Here is a 24,968-nt window from a genome sequence, read left to right as displayed (position 1 = left end):
TTGCGGGTTAATGCGCTGGACTGCAGGGTCTGCTTGAATCACAACGTCAGCTGTTCAAGTTCACCATCCGCTTCTCTGAAACCCTATGTTGGGTCGCTATGAATTAGAACTGACTCAACGGCATTTAGCAACAATGCCAGTTTATGAAGATAGTTGAAGAATTCGTATAAAACTCAGAAAAATCCACCTGCTCATAGACTATTTGTGTGCTGTTCCTGGAGTCCTGGTGTGGCGTTGTGGGTTAATGCGCCACACTGCAAAGCCATTTGAACTGCAATATCGGCGGTTCAATCTCACCAGCCGCTCCTCGGAAACACTACACAGGGTCGCTATGGGTCGGAACCGAATCGACGGCTTCACAACAACATTCCTGGTGTGGCGCTGCAAGATAATGCGTTAAACCACAAGGTCAGTTTGAATCATAGGGTCCGGGTTCAAACCCACATGCCGCTCCTCGGAAGTCCTGTACATTGCCACTCTTAGTTGGACACTACTCGATGGCACTTTGCAACAACATAACAACAGTAATTATTAAAGTGAAAGCAGTGTGTGATATAAGTGTACCAGAAGATAAAACCCTTACCAAGTTAACAGAACATCATGGCGTCTTCCATCTTCCTTCAATCTAAATTGTATGCCCCATAGAACTGGCCAGGCATATCAGGATATTAAATGGAGAGGTATGTCCAGACGGGTACATGTGTGGCCCAATCTTGGATATAGCACAATGAGTTACTGAGATAGTCTGCTTATCGTAACCTCTGAATATTCATGTCTGAGTCCTGTAGGTTCAACTAAAACTGAAAAAGGGTATTCACTCGGGAGAGGATTGGGGGAATATGTGTAACTTAAAGAAAGGGTCTAAGGGATTCATTCACATCAACAGTAAACACGGTGCCGATCTGGCATGCTTTTGACACTCATGGGCTGTGCCAATAGCTTCTCAGTGAGGTAAAGTGTAGCTCCAGAAGCTTTGGCAAGAGCAGTGGGAAACCCTATTTAGTGTAGATATCAGTTCCCTGGATACTGGAAAGAGACACCTTGGCTTAGGTACTGGCAGACATCACACTCAGTGTGGGCCATGCAAAATGACTTGAATTGGTATAAGCAACAGTGCATTGTTGTTGTTGTCGCTAAGTGCCATTGAGTTGGTTCCGACTCATAGTGATCCTGTGTAGGGTTTCCAAATTGCATAGTGCCACTTATCACTGTAAGGAGTCAGAACCAGAAAGGGAAACAAAACAAACACCAGATTGTTAATGAGCATATGCCTTATACTTTCCTGATGATTCTTTGATGTGGAGGTGAGAATTGGGGCTTTACATAATTTTCTATAGATGTTTCCACTTATGGAAGTTATGGTTAAGCATAAGAAACCACACAAAATTGGATACACTTTGGTACCATCAAATTCTATGGCAATTGTTGATCTGGCTTGTGATTGAAGACACAGAAGAAAATTAAAGCACTGACTTTAACACATGTCAGACTTGATGATATTCTTTCTGAGAGCCAGAAGTAGGAGTAACTCACAATTGTGTTATTTTCCTTCCAATGTACAACCAGATGACAATACTTTCATCTTTATGTGCTGCCAAACTCTAGTTCTCTTTGTGTGTACACTGAAAATATCAAAAAGACTGTTCTAATTTGTGAGTGCCTTTTGAACATGTCATTGGCCATGAATACTTTCAAAACAGTGAGAATTTTCTTTACTGAGCAGACCTTTGGTTAAGGAAACAAACAATAAAATAAAGACCTCAGTGCATTGTGCCCCAATGAAAGAATAAACAGTCTTGCCTACACATCTGGATTTCCTGCCTTGCAGACATCACATATCATTATGATTCTTTAATGTTTGATGGTGTCAAAGATCCAGTCAGCGGTCCTGAAAAGAATCTTGTTTACATTTATGAAATATTTCAATTTCCTCAGAGTCAGGTTCTTTAATCACAGATTTTCAAGAAGTTTTGTCAAGAAATTGAAGCATAACAAAGTTTTTCTTAAGTGAAAAGCAGTCTGTTGCCTTTTGATATGTTAACTAAACATTAAACAGAAGTTTCATTTCTCTTGAGATAACTGGCATGCCCATTCACAGAAAAGTTTGACACAAGTCCATTTATGAATTGGCTTTCTTGGCAGATATGTTAATCCTATGAATAAGGCTAATATTTTGATTCAAGGTCCTGCCATAACTTGTGAATGCTGTTGAAAACAAGAAGCTGTGTGGCCAAGTTTTTAGTCGATGAGAGGGACTTTAGGACCTAAAAACAGACTTAACTTTCCAATTAGAAAGGAAGTGCTTTGAGAATCTGTATTTGAGTTGCAGTCTTGTCATTTTATCCATTGCCACACATCTTTGGATATATCAAAGTAAAACGACTTTTTGAAAGTTGCCACTGCTTCAGTGACCTTAACACTGAAATATGGATTTATTTTCTTTTCTTGCTGACATAGACAGGATCAGTGATGCAGTACTCGCCAAAGTTGACCTTATTGACTGGGGAATGATGTGACTGAAATTCATCCAAAGGGTCTTAGAGAATTTTTTATTTCTTCACACACTCTTATCCTTGACTGGCAAAGAAAGTAATGGTTCTTCTAATTCTGTATAATATGAAAATATCATTTTATACTGTGAGCTTCTTATCTCTAAACAATAGAACAATCAAAATTATAAATCTATTGACTTTTCACAATATACTATCTTTACTACGTCAAAATAAATGTAAACATTTTAATCAGTTTTCTTATTAAAATGTGCTATTGAGAATTAGTTTTCTTTGTATTCCCACAATTTCTTTTTATTTCAGAAAGTGGCTTTTAATTTTGTCCAGAAAATAAGAGAAAGAGAGAATTATTAATTCATAAATTGTTTTTTTTTGTTCTGCATATGTAAAGACAATTGGTTCCTAATGAAATAAATAAATAAAATGTAAGCAAAATGATCCCCAAATTTCTTAACTGTCTACACTCTTTCTTATCCATGTTCCTTAGCATAGCGACTCCTCTGGCACCTTCTTTTTAACATTCTCCCACGTTTCCTCCACCATCTTTGGATGTTTTCCTTTTTATCCATTGCTTCTGTCGCATTCTCCTGATCCTGCACTACAAAATCCTCAAGAAATCTTCCAGAGAAGGCCTTCCTTAGAAAGAAGATAAGAGAAAGGTGCAAAGGGCTGAAACTAGAAAATTTTGTCCAGAAGGGGGAAATCTTGTGAGTTTTTAGAAGTTAATTATTTTGAGTGTGTCACAGGAGAAATAGATATTAGACATTTTATGGAATTGGAGGCCACATTAGAATGAGTAGAGCCATGCTAAACCTGAAGCAGTGAAAAAGAAGAGTAAAAATTTCTCTCTCAAGGTGTTGACTCTTAAGGGAAGCACAAATAGAACAATGTTGTTGTTGTTGTTAAGTGCCATCGAGTCGGTTCCGACCCATAGCGACCCTGTACAGGGTTTCCAAGGGTGTAAACTTTTACGGGAGTAGAAAGCCTCATGTTTCTCCCGCGGAGCGGCTGGTAGTTTCGAACCGCTGACCTTAAGGTTCGCAGCCCGATTCGTAACCACTACGCTACCAGAGCTCCTTGTCAGAGGAAATATGTGAAGATCTGAAAAAGCAGACATTTGTAAGCAGGAAATTAAAGCATTTAATGCCAGGAGTTCTGCTGCTGTGGTGCTGTAGGATAAGCACTAGACTGCTAACAAGGTCGGTGGTTCAAACTCACTAGCCGCACTTTGGAAACCCCTTACAGGGTCACTATGAGTCGGAACTGACTCTATGGCACTTAACAACAACAACAACAACAATAATGCCTAGTTGTTGTTTTGGTTAGGTGCTATCGAGTTGGTATCGACTCACAGTGACCCTATGCACAACAGAACGAAACGCTCCCCGATCCTGGGCTAGCCTCACAATTGTTGCCACACTTGAGCCCATTGATGCTGCCACTTTGCCACTTCATCTCACTGGTGGTCTTCCTCTTTTTCTCTGACCCTCCACCTTACCAAACATGATATACTTCTCCAGTGACCGGTCCCTTCTGACTAGTATATGGTATTATTCAGGGAAGTACAAGGAAAGTTTTCTATGGAGGGAGGAGGATTAGAAGTCTCAGAAAGAGTTACGAAAGTCATGGGACAAGCACTCACTCTCAAGGTTGGTTTGGAGCACAAAGTTGGTGGTGCAAATTCATGAGCCACTCCTCAGATACCCTATACAAGGTCATTCTGAGTCGGAACCTACTCTGTGGCACTTAACAACAACAACAGGAGACGGAATTGTTTTGGAAGTAGAAAATGAAATATCTTTACCAATCCTCATGCAGGAGTTCCTTCTCTGGTCCCATGATTAGCCGAGAATGTTTTTCACTTAATGAGCTCTGGTGGTGCAGTGGTTAAAATGCTCGGTTGCTAGCCAAGTCAGCCAAGTCATTGGTGGTTCAAACCCACCATCTGCTTCACAAGAGACCTGTGGCAGCAGGTTTGTATAAACATTTGAGTATTGGTAAGGTATAAAGGCAATACTACTCTGTCCTATAGGATCGCTATGAGCCAGAATTGACTCAGGAGTAGATTTGGGAGTTCTGATTTTTCGATAGTCAAACAAGAAATATGAATTAGATGAACTATATTTTTGTCATGAATATGTATTTTCAGTGTATGACTCCTTCAATTGAACTGCTTCAATCTGAAAGGCAAGAAGGTATCCTAAGGCGCCAGAGATTTTTTTTTTGTCTTTTTCTTTTGTTGAAAACTATCAAATGTAGTAACATTAGCTGCCATAACAATTGTGAGAAGTTCTCATTTCCTTCAAGTGTAGGCAAATGGAGGATGTGTGCAGTATTTTATTTTTATGGGCTTACTTTCAGGCAGCATCAGCTGTTTTCAGATTGACAATAAAAATCCTCATTGCTGGGAGAATTATATTTCAGAAGTTTCTCTTCTCAGTTTTTCCTTTGAAGAACAGTTTGGCAGAAAAGGAGAGAGTGTGTGAGCATGAGCTGTTTGAACAACTCCAGTAGAGCTTAAGGATCCAGTGGCATTGATGTAGAGCGGTACACAAGCTGCAGATGCAGACAAATCATTGGTTCATTTTATTGATTTCCTAGTGTGTCAAGAAATATGGCTACAGAGCTGTCTGTTTTCATAACTACTGTTTGTATCAGAGTAATGCCATTCTATAAAATTCTCAAGCATATGCATATGCTTTTTTGATATACTATTTCTCTATCTTTGGTATAATAGTATTAGATATATAAATAAGTTTTTACTCACTTGTTGACTTTTGTAATTTCAGGCAGCACACTTTTCATTATCAGTGTGATATATAATTATTTCATCAATTGATCCATACCTGTTGATTGAATGCCTACTATATACCAGATCTTATGCTGATGACTTGAAATTTATAGAGATGAATTCATAAATCCAGTTTCTATTTTCCTGATACTTAAATTTATCCACTGTTTCTTTCATAAGATAGTTATGCAAATATAAGATATGTGTGTACTCAGCTTTGATATGTACAATCAGCAAATCTGAAGGGTCCTCTATGTGTCACTAAAGAAGGACTCCCAATATCCCAGGCAAGGAATTAGTATGAGAGTAATTAAAATAGTTACATTTATAATGACTTGAGAGCACCTGATGACAACAACACCACTTATTAAAAAAATGCATGCTAAGATGTTATTCTTGGCACTTTGTACACATTAATTTTCTCATTAACATTATTAAGTAGGTATTGCCTGATAGCACCTAAAAATTGCAACAATATTACCATTCCCATTTTACATTGAGTTAAGTATATTGAATAGAAGGATTTTATACCAAATACTTGGATGCCTGTACTCTTTACTAATTTACTTTATAAACCACATAAAATGTATAATTAAAATTTTATAAATAAACTTAGAACAGTGGTTCTCAACCAGGGGCAGTTTGTTCCCCAGGGCACTTTTGGCACTGTCTGGATACATTTTTGGTGGCTACAACTGGGAAGAAGTGTTTTATTGATATCCGAGGAGCTCTGTTAGCGTAGTGGTTACAAATCGGGTTGCTAACCTCAGGGTCAGCAGTTCGAAACGACCAGCTGTTCCCCAGGAGAAAAATAAGGCTTTCTGCTTCCATAAAGATTTACAGCCTCGGAAACCCTACGGGGTTGCTGTGAGTTGGAAACGACTCCACGGCACATAACAATAATGGGTAGAAGCCAGGGGATGCTGTTAAATGTCCTACAACACACACACCAACCTCCTGAAGAAAGAATTATCCAGCACAAAATGACAATAGTGCTGACGTTGAGAAAAGGAAACTTGGAAACCAGGGCTCGGACAGTTAATGTGATTTCCCAGAGTCACCAGATCATGTCAATGCTGAGTTCAGCCACTCAAGGTCTCCGGGTCCACAGTCCAGTCCTCCCTTGTCCCTGTATTATTGATTTTACTGTAGCACCATGTATTTCAAAGTTACTGGGTACTGGGGCCTTTGACAATTGTTCATTGTATTCTGTGCTTCATTTTGTATAGAGACAGGGCTCTGCTAGACAACAGTCGCATCTCAAAGTCCATGTCCTCTTAGCTTTCTGCCTACCTTTTGTATTTCTTTCCAGTCATCTGCAATTCCCTGTTCACATGAATACTTTCCTGTTGCCTTTAGTTGCCTAGTGTCCCATTAGCATGCCTTCTCTTTTCTATGTTGTTTTTAAGTGCCAGCAGGTTGGTCTGACTCATAGCAACCATGTATAGGGTTTCTGAGGAGCATCTGGTAGGTTTGAACCATTGACCTTGTGGTTAGCAGTCCATTGCTTATCCTACGCTGAACTCCTTTTCTATACTTCTTCATAATCCAAAATGACTGTCTTTCTTCAGTCCCTTTTATCAAAATATTGCATAAAGTTTAGATAAATATTAGAAAGAAATCTTAGTAAACATATTACAGCTATGCTGAAGTGTTTGTTAACCTCTCTCAAATAGCAACCTCTTAACTTTTACTGGACTGTTTCTTGACAATTTAAATATTATTTGAATTAATGTGGTAAATATTGCAGGTGGAAAACTTTTTTGTTATCTCTTGACTCATACTATTTGATTATTTTTATCCATAAGGAATGTTAGTATCAGAAATTAAAAGGAAAGGTATCAGCACTGGATGCCTGGTTTATTTTTCCCTAACCTGAGAAGCTAACCACCCTTTGCTTTCTTTTCCAGTCACTATCCCCAAGTCAAGAATGTTGCAGCTTCCTGGAAAACACTTTGCTCACTATGTAATATCCTATTCAAAGTGTACTTGTTATCTAAAAGAATTATTATGCATGTTGTTTTAGGTGATGTTGAGTGAGTTCCAATTCATAGTGACCCTATTCACAACAGAAAGAAACCCTGCCTAGTCCTGTGCTATCCTAACAATTGTTGTTGCACTTGAACCCATTGCTGCTGTGACTGTGTCAATCCATTTCATTGGGATCTTACTTTACCAAGCATGATGACCTTCTCCAGGGACTGGCCTCTACTGTTAACATCAAAAGTATAAATTTCTGCCTATACTTCTTCCAACACAGTTTATTTGTTCCATGATACTTTTGATATTCTTCTCCAACACCATAATTCAAATGCAACAGTTCTATGCTCTTCCTTGTTAATTGTTCAACTTTAGGTTAGGTACCATAGAGTTGGCATATGAGGCAATTGAATACAAAAACATGGCTTTTGTCAGGAGCACCTTAGTCCTCAAACTGTTATCTTTGCTCTTGAATGCTTTATAAAGGTTTTGTGCAACAGATTTGTCTAATGCAATATATCATCTAATTTCTTGACTGCTGCTTCCATGAGTATTGATTGTGGTTCCAAGCAAAATGAAGTCGTGAACAACTTCAATCTTTTCTCCATTTATTATAATGCTATTTATTGGTCCAGTTGTGAGGATCTTAGTTTTATTTACATTGAGGTGAAATGCTTAATATTCCTTCCCAGAGAATTTGGTAGACTGCATCACAGAGCTCCATGGTGTATGGATCTAGGATCTTTGGAAGAACTTCTAAGTCTCCTCTACTTGGGAATAAATCTATAATGATTTGTTTCAGTTCTTGTTTGTTCTTCCTGAGATTATGTTGTGACTTGGTAAACATTGACCTGAATCTGTGCTTCTCTGGGTTAAATGTACAAGTGAGGAACCGAGATGGCACCCTTTCCTTGGAGCCCAATGGACCAAAGAACTAAATCCTGTGACATTAGAGTAACTGGGACATTTGCTGAGAAAAGATAATTTGCTTTTAGCATCCTTCTTGTCCCAGTTATGCCTAAATATCAGGTAATATGACTTATTTTTATGCTATTTAATTTTAATTAAATTTTTATGCTATTTCTAAATCTCAGCTCTGTTAATAGAGGTAATCTTCAAATTATTTTGTCTGTAGGCCATGACCATCTATCTTCTCACAGCTAAAAGTATTGAAGGGACCATATACCATTTTTTATTAAAAATCAGTATCTGAATTTGGGGACTCCTGTGTGGCACTGTAGGATCAGCACTGGACTGAGAACCACAGGGTCGGCAGTTCAAACCCACCTTGAAAACCCTATACAGAGTTAGTGAGTTGGAACCGACTTGACAGCACTTAACAACAACATCTGAATTTGGATCTCAGAGTGGTTTTCTTGCAGGCAGAGGATCATTTTGTTTTGTGATGTGGAAATAGAGTTGAAAGAAGCTATAAAATAAGAAAAGATCTCCTAGGAAAGGAAAAACAATGTTGGGGGTTCAAACCCTCCAGATGCTCCTTGGAAACCTTATTCAGGATCACTATGAGTTGGAACAGACTATAAGGCATGTGACAACAATAACAATAAACATGTGACTGAAGCTCTGCATACTGATAAAATATTAATATATGTTTGTTTTTGAATAAGAAGCACATTCAGCATGATGTAATGTTGCTTGTAATACTTTTCTAAGAACTGAATTGCTAACCTCAAGATTGGAAGTTCAAACCTACCAGCTCATTGCTCATTGGAAACTTTATTTATCCAGGGTTGCTATGAGTCAGCAACTTGATGGCACTTACCAACAGCAAGCTTCTTTTAATACTGAATATTTATCAGAAATTAAAAGGAAAGGTATCAGCACTGGATGCCTGGTTTGTATTTCCTAACCTGAGGAACTAACCACCCTTTGCTTTCTTTTCCAGTCACTATCCCCAAGTCAATACAATTTAACAAGGTGATTCCACAGGATAAGCATTGGACTGTGAACCACAGGTCACCAGCCACTCCGTGGGAGAAAGATGAAGATTTCTGCTCCTGCATACATTTTAAAGCCTTGGAAACCCCATACATGGTCACTATGAATCAGAGCTGACTTGATGTATTTAACAACTTTTATTTTATTTGAAGGAGCCTTGGTGATACTGTGGTTAAAATGCTCAACTGCAAACCAAAAGGTTGACCTTTGAACCCACCAAGCACCCAGTGGGAGAAAGATGTGGCAGTCTGCTTCTATAAAGCTATACAGCCTTGGGAACCCTATGGGGGCAATTCGATTCTGTCTTAAAGTAATTCTTCAACTTCTGTCTCAGTTGGAATTAACTCAAGTGGGCTTGGTTTTTTAACTTAAAAAAAAACAAACAAAAATTATTGTATTTGGGGAAATCAGTCTTAAGTCTAAATTACTCCATGTTTAAAATAAAATGTTTAGAGAAGAAGCAAAATTCCCTTCCAGGAATAATGAAAATAGGTGAAGACATAGAGAGGAATGCCAGAATTAAAGGGAATACAGGTAAATACTGTTCTATACAGAACCCTGCAACAACAGTGTTCTACGGATAGATACATGGACAGATAACCAAGCTGAAAAGGTATGGGAGGGAGAGTATACTCCCAAATATAAAATACATATTTTTAAAACTTTTTATTATGAATTGAGTGAAGGTTTGAAGAGCAGATCATCAGTTTTACATTCAACAAATCATATACTTTGCTTCATTACATGGTTGAAAACCCCTCCATGAACAAAACTACCCCTCTCTTTTTTTTTTTTTTAATGTACAAAAAAATCAAAACAAAAAACCCTCAGAGTAATTTATAATCATTTAAACAACCAAAGGGCATTTTCTGGAAGCAAGCCAGCACACAGCCTTTCTCTTTCCATGAGTCCAAAGTCCTCAGCTGCTCTACCTCTCCATGTCATCGACTCTGCCTCCATCTCTACAAACAAATAAGCATTTGACAGAGGATATTTTTATGTGGATATTTAACTTTGCTGTAAATACACCTATATGAATGTAATAGAGTATATGGGGGACAAAATGATGCAAACTCCTTAGATATTACCAAACACTTTGAGGCAAAAAGCTGCTGGATCTGGGTACTCAAGAGCATAGTTTCAGGGGACACCAGGGTCAATTGGAATAACATAGTCCACAAAGACAACATTCTTCGCCCTACTTCAGTAGTTATGACTGGTATTGAATAGTGTTGAGCAGCTATCTAAGAAGCAACTATTGGTTTCTCTGTGTACGGAAGAAAGAAGAGTGGTGAGAACTCAAGATTCTTGGAATCAATTAATCGAATGGAACATACAAACTTCAGTCTTCATGATTCTGAGACCAGAAGAGCTACCATTAACAACCGCTTTGAGAGAGAAAAAAACAAACAAACAAAAAACATTAGAAAGTCCTGCATAAAGTGAAAAAAGATGTGCAACAAAACTCAAAATTATAAAAAGACTAAGCTTATTCATCAGAAAGAGATTGGAGAAATCCAAGACTATGACCCTCGGCCACCCCTCAAGTCTGGAATGGAAGTTAACTTTGTGACCCAATTTTCAACAGAGCGGTAGCTAAGTTTATGTGGGGACAACAACACTAGTGAGGTATGCGCACCATGGAATGGTCAACCATTCAAGATCAAAAGTGTAGGATTTACCTAATGATAAAATTCAGGAGGGTGACATGGCAATAAAAACCACAGAGAAGAAATGGGATTACTATTGTAAGGAGGGAATTGCAATCATTGAGATGAAACAAAGTTAGTGATTTTTTAAAGTGTAAAACTGATTATCTGCTCTGTAAACTTTCGTTCAAGTCACAATAAAAAGTTTTAAAAAAAGAATCCCTTCCATGGACAAATGATATAGTGAGATGTTCTATGATGGAGTTCATCTTGAAAGCCCGTACAATATATTATGTTGTTTGAGGTGCCTCTATTGACAATCAGATATTGGTTTTTGTTCACATAATAGACTCAAGAGTGTGAACTCTGTAATCATCCTAAAAATGCAAAGTTGGATTACTGAAAATCTCAGCAATTTATTTTCTCATTTTCTTTTTCAGCTGATTTTTGCAGTTGTCCTCCATTTTTATGATCTGATGTGGTTTTTCTTAGCTGGCTTTCAAATGGAAGAGTGTTAGAAGCTCAGTGTAATCCTGCATGTTAATACATGTTAATGTGTGCTCTAAATGTACCCAGGATTGAATTTATAATTTATGATAAAGCAAATAGATACACAGATTAATTTCATTAAAAGAAATATTTTGTTATTCTCACAGTTTTCAAGATGGGGAGATACAGCCTAAGATGCAGGGATTGTACCTAGGGACAAAGTAACAACAAACTGCAGGGGTAGAAGGCAGCTTGAATATGACAAATGGGGAGTGTTTTGCTAGATTGCTTTGCTTTCTGGGAATTGGGTACTTTTAATAATTCTATATGTTCTGGAGGCATAGGTGCTGAGCCTTCTTGTTGGGTACCAGCCCCAGGGTCACTAAAACAGGTACATAATGGCCCAGAGGGAGATCTCTTTAAGAATGTGGTTAGAAAGTGGGTTAATCAGAGACTCAGGAAGGTGAACTGATCAGCCTCTCACCAGATCTTTAAATCTGAGTCAAGGCAGCATTTTAAGAAAAAAGCTAAATTACAGTGTGTTTGTGGTGGGAATGAGCGCATGTGTGTGTGAGACAAATCTTTCCTTCCTTCCTTAGATTCTTGTTGAGGCATCATAGTAACCTGAGTTTTATTACTAGTTCTGTTTTTAATTAGCCATGAGTTTTGGTGCAAGTAATTTAATTTCTCTACTGCTTTAATTCTATGTTCCTAATAAAATATTAATTTGTTAAATTCACTTAATATTTTTAGGAAGTAAAAAAATATACTTGTTGCAGAAAATGTAAACAGTAGCAAAAGGTATAATAAAAGAAGAAAGAAAAAATGAAACAAACTTTCACTTTCCAGGGATGGTAAATAAGATGGGGATTCAGAAATTTTGATGAAAAATTAAATTTTAATTTCATGAACATCTTGAAGCCCCCTTGTATATCCACTTATGACTCAGTTATCAATTATCTGACTATTTAACATTTTACACTTGCTACCACAGAAAAAAATGTACACACAAACTATTTCATGCATTAATCACATACATCTGGCAGTAATAAACATCAAGATGCTGTGTGAGTGTAACACGGCTGCAATGGGTAAGATTATGTGTCAACTTGACTGAGCCATGCTGTTCAATGATCTTGTAGTAATGTAATGATTGAATTCAGCAGTTATATAATGATGTAGTCATCCTACATTTTATGATCTTGGGTCGTCATCCTTAAATTTTACATAATGCCTTTTTTTACATAACTACTGGGTATTCGGAGCCTAACCAAGTCAGTTAGTAAGGGATTGGTGTAATAATATTGTTTACATGTGTGTATAAGTGTATATATAGACTCATAAACAAATAAGTGATTATACACAGGATTATCCTTTTAATGTAATGTTTCATTCCTCTCACAAATATCTACTGTGAAGAAAACAAAAACCAGAGAGAACAGAAGCAAATATTGTTGAATGATGATGCATGGAGGGGATTGTAATCATTGCAATGAAACGAAGAGTGTAAAACCGATGTTCTCCCATATAGACTATAACGTGAATCATAATAAAAACTTAAAAAAAAGAATCTACTATGGGTATGCCAATGAAAACAGCTGCAACTCTTTTTGTTAAAAACTGACAGTACATTTAATAAAATGTATTTAATTCATGAACAATGGAGGAATTTTTGTTTTGCTATTATAAGTAATACTGCTATGAATATAATTTTACAATGATAGTCTAATCTGTACTTAGAATAAATTGCTAGGAGTGGCACTTTCAGGTCAAAGAGTATTTATAATTGACATTCTAACTCATGTTGTCCTTCACAAAGGTGCTAATAGTTTGTATTACTTCCAACATGGCCTGAGAGAACCTGCTTCTCAAATCCCTCACCTGCACTGGTTACTGATGATATTTTCACCTTTGTGCATCTGATTATGGTAAATGATGTCTCACTCCAGTTTTTATATTGCTCTTATTTGTGGTGTAAGATCATGTTTACAAATATGATCTTATATATTTTTCTCATTACCAGCAGAAAAATGACAATTCTTTATGACAATTCTTTTTAATATCTGCTGGTAATGAGATTAATATTAGGTCAAAGTGATTGGGATGTCAATAGTTTCTTGTTTCATTGTAGATTGCTTTGTAAGGCATACAGCCTAATATTTTCTGTTTCATCCTTTCTAGGAGTTCAAAAATACATTTGCTTCCTTCTAAATATGGCACAAAAGTTCAAGGTCTTTTGAAAAATGTATTTTCACATCTTCTCCTGGTGTCATAGCACCACATGATTAGGTTGGATTCCTGTTGAGATAATGTCAAACAATCTGTACCCTGATCTCTGGAAAAAACAGATATTGCTTGTTTAAGTATCTTTTTTATTTGTTCTTCTATAAAAGCATAAAATACAATGCTCATTTCAGTTTTAACAATATCTAATTAGTGACACTTCCTTCACCAAAGTTTCCATCTTTTTTATTGGCTCTGGTGAAACTGTTTTATATGTCCTACAAAATGTCTTGTCTTTTTTATTTCTTTGAAACTTCATTATCTTTTTGATGACACAGTAATTTTCTTTCCATCTTTTATCTCCCGTAAGCTGACATCTTCACTTGGTCTTTCTTTACAACTATGCAAGCTCTTGTTCATGGGTTTTGGTAACTTTTAATGGAAAAGTCAATTTCTATGACATATATGCTAGTATTTTTAGAAGTCCTTAATTAAGTTCTTCAAAAGTTAGGTGAGCAGATTAGACCAAAAAATGTGTAAATGTGGTTAGACAGCTTTCTCATGGGAATCCATTATGGAGGATTTGGGGGTGAACAGTGACAAATTATATTAAAATGACAACCTATTTTTCATTAATGTCTTCCTATGAAAGGTTCAAAGAATCTATTATATGTGCTCTTTAAATGTGAGGTTCAGAATTACTAATGTATGCTGAAGTAAAGAAGGCAATATAAATATCCAGGAAAAAGGAATCAAAATTAAAAAAATGTTGGACAAAATTAAAACCCAGTACAGCATATTAGTTCTTGGACACAAAACCTAGTCAAGTTTGCAAATAATTTTTCAGAATTATCAGAGTCATCACAATATATTTGAACTGTATTATTTTAGATTCACTGTACATCTCGTTATTATAGAAAGCATATTGAATTGGGAACTAGGAATATAGTATGTCCTCACTCATCTATATTCTTTCTTCCAGAACTGCAATTCTGATAGTCATCTGTTTGGATCCTGTCTTCCATAGAATCTGGGTTGTATAATTTTGATAGGAACGGCAATCCACTTGTTGGTTTCATTTACAAATATAAGATTATTTTCCTAGAATGACACGATGTTCATTAAATCTTAACCAACAGAGAATAGAAAGGAGAGGAGGAATGAGTGCAGGGTCTCCTTTACTTGCTGGTGCTATTTTATATATTCTAGAAGTCTGAGATGATTTGAAATGAAAAGAGTTATCTTCTAAACAAAGTAGGAAGTGGGCAGCATGTTTGAAACAGCAAGGGTTTGAAACCAAATCGGGGTTACTCAGAAAATCACTAGCAATGATGAAGTATGGGAAAGGAAATATAGTTGTTAAAAGTTTGAATTCAGAGTTTTAAAAACTTTGGCTTGAACAATGGTGCTTCTCCTTACTAGGTGAGCTTACTTGTCTGAACCTCAATATGTTCACCTATTAAATGCAAATCATAATAGTATTGCTTCATAGATTATTGTGAGAACAAAATGAAGTAACTTGTACAAAGTGCTTAGCCCTGTGCCTAATATAGAATAGTACTACTAACAGTAAAAGGAGCTCTGGTAGCGTAGTGGTTACGAATCGGTCTGTGAACCTTAAGGTCAGCGGTTCGAAACTACCAGCGGTTCCGCGGGAGGAAGATGAGGCGTTCTGCTCCCGTAAGGATTTACAGCCTCGGAAACCCCGTACAGGGTCGCTATGAGTCGGAACCGACTCGACGGCACTTAACAACAACAACAACTACTACTAACAGTTCTAAGAGCTTTCCATGTCCTAACTCATTAAACTTTATGCCAAAGAAAGTTATCTTAACCCACTATATTCCTAGGGCTCTCTTCCATTAGGTTGCCTTAAAATAAAAGGTCCAATAATAAAAATAAAAATAAAAGTGATTTTCATCGGCGGGGGAGGTGAGGATTCTAAAGAGTTAATCTTGACAGAAATTTTTAGATGACACAGACCAATTTTGAAGGTTAATTATAAAGAATTTTTTTTTTCTAAATGAAAGCTTTATTGGTGAGAAAAAGACCAGGAAAGTTGTGCGAAGGAATTTTTTCCATTACCATAATGCATCTGCCCATTCTTCAAAGGTAGCCAGGGCTATCTTGTGAGAATTTCTTTGTGAAGCCTTACCCCATTTACCCTACAACATTTATCTTGCCCCTTTAGGTGTATTTTTGAAAAAAAACTCAAAGAACATTGAAGAGGAACATACTTTGAATATTTTATGAATGCCCAAACTGCCATTTTGACACGGTGTACCTACAAGAGGGCGGAATTACTCAGGGAAGTTTACAGAAATGGAAACACCACCTTCAGAACTATGTAGACCTAGATGGAGGATGTGTTGAAAAACAATAGCTTTCACATTTGATATTTTTCTTAATAAAAGTTCCTATGAATTTGTAGCAATAATTTTGTCTTACTCTCATATTCAAGGGGGCTTCAAAAAACTTGTAGAAAAATTCCATTCTTTTCAATTCCACTTTTCCACAAACTTTTTAAATCCCCCTTATATATACTTGTATGCATACAAGGATGCCTGGTGGTACAATGATTAAAGTGCTTGGCTCCTCAACTAAAAAGTGGGCACTTCCACTGGAGTTCTACTGGACATTCTGAGCAAGAAAGATGTGGCAATACTATTTCTGTAAAGATTTATAGCCTTGGAGACCCTGTGTACATATACCAATATCTATCTATATTTGCAGAAAATGATAAGTTCTCTAAAATAATAGAAGTTGTTGTACATCAGTACCTTAATAAATTACTATTTTAAATTTAGACTTATTTTTCTGATATTTAACATCTATATAATGAAACAGACTTAAAATAAGTATATTAAATGTTATTTTGTATGACTATATTTTTTTTTCCCAGAGATTTCTCCAGAAGCAGCTTATTTGTATACTCAACCATTCTTTTAGGCTTTAAAAAAAAAAAACATTTTAGTATGATTAGGGCAAAAGTTTACAGAGGAAAATGGTTTTCAGTTCAACAGTTCATATACATTTTGTTTTGTGATACTGATTGCAATTCACACAATATAACAGCATTCTTCCCACTTCTGCCCTATGTTTGCTATTTCAATTTTTCTTTTCCTATCCCTTCCCTTTTTCTGGCCTTTGTCCCTCAGCAAATGCTGCCCTTTAAATCTTCTATTGTTGATGAATCTAAGGAATGTATGTCTCCCTGGTGTTATAATTCCCCTTATGTTGTTGTGTTGTTAAGTGCTGTTGAGTCAATTCTTACTCATAGCCACCCTGTATAGACAGGGTAGTCCCCTTGCTTGTCAAAAGTTTTAGCCCAAACTTAAGACATGGGGGTAAGTACAGTTCCAAGTCTGAAGGGTGACTAAAGGTCACAGTCTCAGGGGCTCCACCAATCTTTCAGACCAGTAAGCTTGACACTTTTTGTGATTTTGAGTTTGGGACTTTCTATTACGATCCCCTACAGAGTTGGAGTCCTGGTGTGGTGCTGTGGGTTAATGCACTGGACTACAATGTTGGTGTGGACCACAAGGTTGGTAGTTCAAGCTCACCAGTCGCTCCTTGGAACCCCTCTATAGGGTTGCTATGGGTTGGAACTGACTCAACAGAACTTAACAACAACAACAGTGTGGTTGGTAGTGATAGCCAGATACCATGCTGTTCTGGTCTCAGGGTCATGAAGGCTGAGGTTAATTTGGCCTATTTATTAATCCTTTGGATGAATTGTTTCCAAGCAAGTTTGATTTTTCTTCTCTCTTCTTGGCTTCAGATGGGAAAAGACCAGTACCTTAGATGGCAATTCACCAGGTTGTGAGACCCCAGTCTTTATTCAGCAAAGTATGATGTAAAGCATTGTCTTTGTAATTTATGTTATGTAGGTTGATCTTATCAATGGAGAAAAGATTGAAGTTGTCAAAGACTTCATTTTACTTGGATCAACCATCAACACTCATGGAAGCAGCTGTCAAGAAATCAAACGATGTATTGCATTAGGCAAACCTGCTACACAAAACCTTTTTAAAGTGTTTCAGAGCAAAGATGTCAGCTTGAGGACTAAGGTATGCCTGACCCAAGCCATGGTATTTTCAATAACCTCATATGCATGCGAAAGTTGGACAGTGAATAATAAAGATCGTGGAAGAATTGATGCTTTTGAGTTATGGTGTTGGAGGAGAATATTGAAAGTGCCATGGGCTGCCAAAAGAACAAACAAATCTGTGTTGGAAGAAGTGCAGCCAGAGTGCTCCTTGGAGGTCAGGATGGCCTAACTTTGTCTCTCATACTTTGGACATATTGTCAGGAGGGACCAGTCATCAGAGGGGGATATCATGTTTGGTAAGTTGGAGGGTCAGAGAAAAAGAGGAAAACTCCCAGCAAAATGAGTTGGCAAAGTGGTAACCTCAATTGGCTCAAGCATGGCAACAGTTGTGAGGTTAGCCCAGGACCAGGCAGTGTTTCTCTCTGTTGTGCATAGGGTCACTATGAGTCGGTATTGACTCGATGGCATCTGACAACAACAACAATTGATCTTGGACTCCTGGTATGAGGTTGTAGAATCAGCACTGGACTGCAAACCACAAGGTTGGGTGTTCAAACCAGGCAACTGCTCTTAGGAAACTCTATATAGGACCGCGATGAGTCAGAACTTAACAAAAACAAACAAATATAACAATTGACCTTGTTGTCCCCTTAAGAATATGATCTTGAGCCCTTAGCTCAGGAACTCATTCTTTCAGAGTTTTTGGCTATAGCTAAGAAGTTTTCATAATTTTTCCTTCGGGCTGCTCTTCTACATACATGGATATATACACAATCTATATAAATACATGTGTAGAAATATTTGTGGGTATAATTACACTTGTTTTACAATAGCTATTGAGCTTAAGTGTCTATCTATTAATCCACTCAGATCATTGTTGAAGGATTGTGTATGTAATATTATTCTCCTTTTTTGCCATTAACTCTTGTGCCCCTCCCAGTGTCTTTCTTGGCCATGATCATTTTCTGCCAAAATCCCCTTTACCATATATTGCCTTTCCCTTCACCCAAATTAATAAATGGCACTACAGGATAAGCATTGGACTATTAACCACAAGGTCAGTAGTTCAAACCCACTAGTCACTCCTGGGAAACCCTATCAAGGTCACTATAAGTTTGAACCACTCACCAGCTCATAACAACAACACTAGCATATAACTTACAAAACAAGAAACTAAATCCCATGAGATGTTTGGTTGTACACAAGCAATCCAGAAGATGCTCTGTTGTTGTTAAAAATATATCTATCATACAACTTTTGCCATTTCAACTTTTTACAGGTGGACAACTTATTCATAGCAATTATATTCATCAACTGAGCAATTCTACCCTTAATCATTGTTATTTTTCCATTACTGTCAAGCTGAAACTTAGAGGTCTATAAGAAATAATTCCCCCTTTCCCACCACTTTGCTAACCACTAATAAACTGTGATCTCTGTATTGGCCTGTTTTTGTCTTTTTATATAAGTGAGGGGTCATTCATGTTTTTAAATCATGCACATTTTGTACTCTATCCATAATATACCCATGTTAATTTTTAAATAGAAACAATTATTTTCCATGTCTATCAACCATGAAAAATGATACAAGAAAAATGCACTGCAGTTACTATAGCTTCAAATATCATAAATTACATCACCATAGTAGCGTAGTGGTTATGAGTCGGGCTGCTAATTTCAACGTCAGCAGTTCAAAACTACTAGCTGTTCCTCAAGAAAAAGATGAGACTTTCGGCTCCTGAAAAGATTTACAGCCTCGGAAACCCTATACTGGGTCACTATGAGTTGGAACTGACCTCATGGTACATAACCGCTACCACCACCACTATTCGTTCATGAGAAGTTCTGGTGTGGTGATATAGGATAGGCACTGGACGGCTAGTCACAAGGTTGGTGGTTCAAATCCACCAGTGGCTCCTTGGAAATCCTATACAGGGTGGCTATGAGTCAGAATCAACTTGACAGCACTTAACAACATTGTTTCATGAGGTATTATTTCTGAGTAATACAAGTAGGTTGCACTTGATTACTAACCTAAAGGTTGGTGGTTTGAGTCCATTCGCTGGCACCATTGAAGAAAGGCCTAGATGTGTACATCCATAAAGATTATAGTCCAGAAAACCATGAAACAGCTCTACTAGGCAAAACATGAGGTTGTTATGAGTCAGAATGAACTTGATGGCAACCTGTATTTTTCCATGAGGTTGTAAAAATAAGACACCATGTTGCCTTCTTTGAAATCAAGAATTAATGTGGAAGCAAAACAAAAGGATAAGATTATACTGAAGCATTATTTAAAATGCACATTACATTAACTACACTTCCTTGCCTTTGATTGTACTGAATTCATTGTTCAGAAATGTAGGCTCTCATTTTTAGGATGCTGAATTTATTCTTTAGCAGATGCTTTGATGTTTGTTTAAAGTTCTTGATTATGGACCTTGTACTGCTATCATTCCCTTTGGCTGACTCTAAAGCTAAGAAACCTAGGTGATGAGGAAGGAAGGCAAGGCAACATATCTTATGCAGAAAGGAATTTTATGTTCACTTATAGAAAACCAGAACCTTTGTTCACTTAAGTTAAAAGCAATCCATGTAAATATTTGTGTACTTACTTTAATTGCAGATAAATAAACAGTCAGAACAGAACACTTGATCCATTAAGTAAATTTTATTTTTCTGGACTAACTCCAATGGCCAAATAGTCTGGCCTCATGTCAAGGCAATGAATACAGAGATGGTGTACAAAAATAAATCCAGTAAATGAAAAGCTGTTGGATATAAGAAATATCAGAGTTGGAATAGTATTCACTTATAAAATTAGTCAAATGTTAAAGCAGTGAATACAAGAGATAATTTCATTTGGATATTTTTAGTAAGTACTTACTAAATATAGATGCAAATTGGTCAGCATGTCTCAGTAAAGGGCTGAAAACCTAACTTTACTGCAGACTTGGAATATTATTCAGAATGTAAATGTAACAATTCACATATTGACTTTGTAGCCTAGGAAATATCAAGAAGAATTATCTGATATGAACATAGACTTTGGACTTGCTAAAATCAATATTTATCTCTTAGGTCAATCAATTTATTGATGTTCATCTCAATGAGAAGACAGTGTGTATGCAATACCACTGTGAACCAAATTTCAGCATAGAAATATTACAATACTGAATTATAATTATGAATCGCCTGCCCCTTCCCTCTCCCTGATTTCACATGGTTTGCAACAGGTCTGAAAGAGAAGAGTTTAAAACTTTTAAATATTTTACACTGTTTTGTTTCTGGTACAATTCATTAAAAGCAAAAAAGAAAAAAATCTTTAAATTGTTTAAAATCAACAGTATCTGAGGAAACGTTCACTAATTTCATTTCTCATAGTAAAATTTTCATAGAATGTAAATAAATACTTCAAAGATATGAATTATAATTCCAAGTTTTCCAAAGTAATATCTCATGATTTTAAAACTAACAATTACAAAAAAAAAGGTGATCAATAAAGGTAAAATTAATTTTTTAAAACTTCTTTTATATGGTAATCATCGACTAATATTATTTGAATGTAGACATGTATACATTATGGAAAAATACAGAATTAAAGCTAATGTCACAAGTTAATGAAAAAGAATAACTTTATAGTAGATCTTCTCATATTTGTTATAGCTAATTTTCTCTACTTTGAAAATCTAGGTCTAACTTCATTAAAAAAATAGCTGCCTGTCTTTAAATATATTTGATTTTTTTCTTTAAATACACTTGCTGTTGTTGCTGTTCGGTCACATCAAGTGGTTTCTGACTCACAGTGACCCTTTGTACAACAGAGAGAAATACTTTCCAGTACTGCATCATCTTCACAGTTTTTGTAACGTTTGAATCCATTGTGGCTGCTGCTGTGTCAATCCATCTTGTTGGGGGTCTTCCTCTTTTCTGATGACCCTCCACATGATGTCCTTCTGCAGATCAATCATGACAGCAAAGTACCAGAGGTGAAGTCTCACCATTCTCTCTTCTAAGGCGCACTCTGGCTGTACTTCTTCCAACACAGACTTGTTTGTTGTTCTGGCAGGCCATGGTACTTTTAATATGCTCTTCCCACATCATAATTCAAATGCATCAAATCTTCTCAGGTCTTCCTTATTCATTGTCCAACTTTCACATGCATATAAAGCAACTGAAAATACCATGGTTTGATTCAAGTACACTTTAATCCTGAAACTGACATCTTTGCTCTTAAACACTTTAAAGAAGTCTCGGCAGCAGATTTGCTTAATGAAATACATTGCTTGATTGCTTTTAAACCATTTAGAATGCTTTGTTTCACCGATAGAATCTTTCAGGATTTCAAGTCGGGCCTTAAATTTTGCATCAGTTCTTTCAGCTTGATAAATCTGAGCATGTTCTTTACTTTTGGTTTTGTAACTCAAGGTCTTTGCACATTTCATTGTAGTATTTGGCTTTGTTTTCTCAAGCTGCCCTTTGAAATTTTCTGTTCAGCTCTTTTAACACCTCATTTCTTCCATTTGCTTTAGCATCTCTACACTGGAGAACAAGTTTAAAGTCTCTACTGACATTCACTTTTGTCTTTTCCTTCTTTTTTATCTTCTTAATGAGCTTTTGCTTTCTTCCTGTATGATGTTCTTGATGTCATCCTATAGCTCTTCTGGTCTTTTTCATTAATAGCTAATGCATCAAATCTGTTCTTCAGATGATCTCTAAATTCAGATGAGATAAGTTCAAGAGCATATTTTGGATCTCATAGACTTATTTTAATTTTCATCAGCTTCAGCCAGAGCTTGCATATGAGCAATTGATGCTCTATTCCACAATCTACCCCTGGTCTTATTTTAACTGATGAAATAGATTTTGTACCATCTCTTTCCACAGATATAGTCAGTTTGATTTTTGTGTATATCTGGTGAGGTCTGTGTGCATAGTTGTCTTTTATGCTGTTTAAAAAAAGGTATTTGCAATAAGAAGTTATTGGTCTTGCAAAATTTATCATATGAGCTCCAGCATTGCTTCTGTCACGAAGGTCGTATTTTCCAGCCACTGATCCTTCCTCTTTGTTTAAACATGTGCATTCCAACTGCAAATAATTGTCAGTACATCTTGATTGCATGTTTGATACAATTCAGAGTGAAGAAATTGGTAGGATTCTTCAATTGTATCATCATCACTGGCTTTATTGACTGGTGCATACATTTGAATAATAATTCTATTAACTGTTCTTCCTTGTAGGTATATGGATATTATCCTATCACAGACAGAGTTATACTTGAAGAAACATCTTGAACTGTTCTTTTTGATGATGAGTGTGATACCATTACTGTTTAATGTGTCATTCCTAGCACAGTAAACCACGTGATTATGTGATTTAAAATGGCCAATACCAGTTCATTTCAGCTCACTAACGCCCAGGATATTGATATTTAGGTGTTCTTTTTCACTTTTGACAACCTCCAACTTTCCTAGATTCCTATATAGTACATCCCATGCTCCTTTCATTAATGAATGTTTGCAGTTGTCTCTCCTCATTTTGAGGTGTGCCCATCAACAAATGATATCTCTGAAAGTTTTATTCCATTCATGTCCTCACAGTCAGTTCTCCTTTGAGGAGGCAGCTCTAACCTAGTCTTATTTTGAGTGCATGTCAATCTGAGGGGCTCATCTTCTGACAATATATCTGACAATATTCTTGTGCTATTTATGTTTCAATATTCAGTTTTCTGATGCTGTCTGACAGTGTTCCATGGCTATTCATAAGTTTTTCATTGGCTCAACATTCAGAAGTTGTCTGCGTCTTCATCTTCCTAGTGTGTCTTAGTCTGGAAGCTCAGCTGAAATCTGTCCACCTTGGGTGACCCTGTTGGTATTTAAAATACCAGGTCATAGCTTCTAGCATCACAACAACGCTCAAGCCACCACAGTGTGAAAAACTGACTGCAGCGGCAGATTTTGCCCCTCAAATCTTTCAATAGTATAACTTGAGATTTGAATTTTTCTTCCTTTCTTTCCACTTTTCCACTTGAGAAATACTGAATGTGTTCTTCCATTTTGGTCTTCTGTCTCAAGGTCCTCATTTTAATAGGTTGACCTTTTTTTTTTTTTTCTCTTTCAGATCTGATTATCAAGAGAACCATTCACAAGTGGTCTGCCTCCCTTTCTTTCTAGTCTGTCTTAGTCTGGAAGCTCCACTGAAATCTATCCACCATGGGTGAACCTACTGGTATTTAAAATATTGGTGGCATAGCTTCCAGCATCACAGCATCACACAAGCCACAACAGTACAACAAATTGAAAGATGAGTGGTAGGTGCTACATGTAACAATACCTAAATTACATAATCAAACCTGAACCATTAATTGGATATGTTTTTCTTTGCTGTAGATAGTGAACACATTTCAATTGTTAGCTATAATTTTGACATTCTAATCTTTTCTATCAATTGATATTAGTTCCTGTATAAGACAAAGAGTTTATAATGTTAAATTAATTCTCAAAGAGAACTATACAATTCATCATAAATGGCAAGGCCTTGAGGTGAGGCAAATGGATTTGACATTTACTTCTATATTTCAAATCATATGACCATGAAGACACCAACCAGGTAGACTTAGTCAGGTCCTAAATTTTCTCTTTAATTCTCTGTTCTAACCTGAGAGACTTAAACATGGCTAATGCCTTACTTCTATTACTTACAGTTTCTTGATAATCTGATCTGAAAGAAAAAAAAAAAAAAAAAGACAACACTTTTAACTTAACTACTGGTGTGGCGCTGTGGGTTAATGCACCAGACAGCTAGAACTGCAAGGTTGACGGTTCAAGCTCACCAACTGCTTCTTGGAAACTCTATACAGAGTCGCTATGGGTCGGAACCGACTCGACAGCACTTAACAACAGCAACAACAACAACCTAACTCATATTCTTAATATTCTATTGGTTTTTGTCTCATATTAGGCCTGAACTTGCTTTCATTTACTGTTTCTGCTTCACCTAAAATCTTAAAATTTGTATAGTCTCACCCAAGTTTTTGATAGCTTCTTCTCTGAATTATTTAGTATTGGCATTTTACCAATCTTGTGCCCTAATAATAATTAAACTTCTTGTAATCTTCCAGCAGGAATAGCTAAGAGCCTTTCCTTCACACCTCAAAAAACATAGCAAAATTACTGGTCATCTTAGGTATTGTAAAATTTGTAACAATAATTAGTTGCCATTTTCCTTCTCAAATGAAGCATTTTTCCCTCAAGGTTATCTATTTAACCAGTTTATTTTTATATTATATTTGCTATACAAACATGTTGTCTGGTTG

Source organism: Chrysochloris asiatica, unplaced genomic scaffold (assembly GCF_000296735.1).
Source record: "Chrysochloris asiatica unplaced genomic scaffold, ChrAsi1.0 scaffold00017, whole genome shotgun sequence".
Lineage (NCBI taxonomy): Eukaryota > Metazoa > Chordata > Mammalia > Afrosoricida > Chrysochloridae > Chrysochloris > Chrysochloris asiatica.
This window is presented reverse-complemented; position numbering follows the sequence as displayed.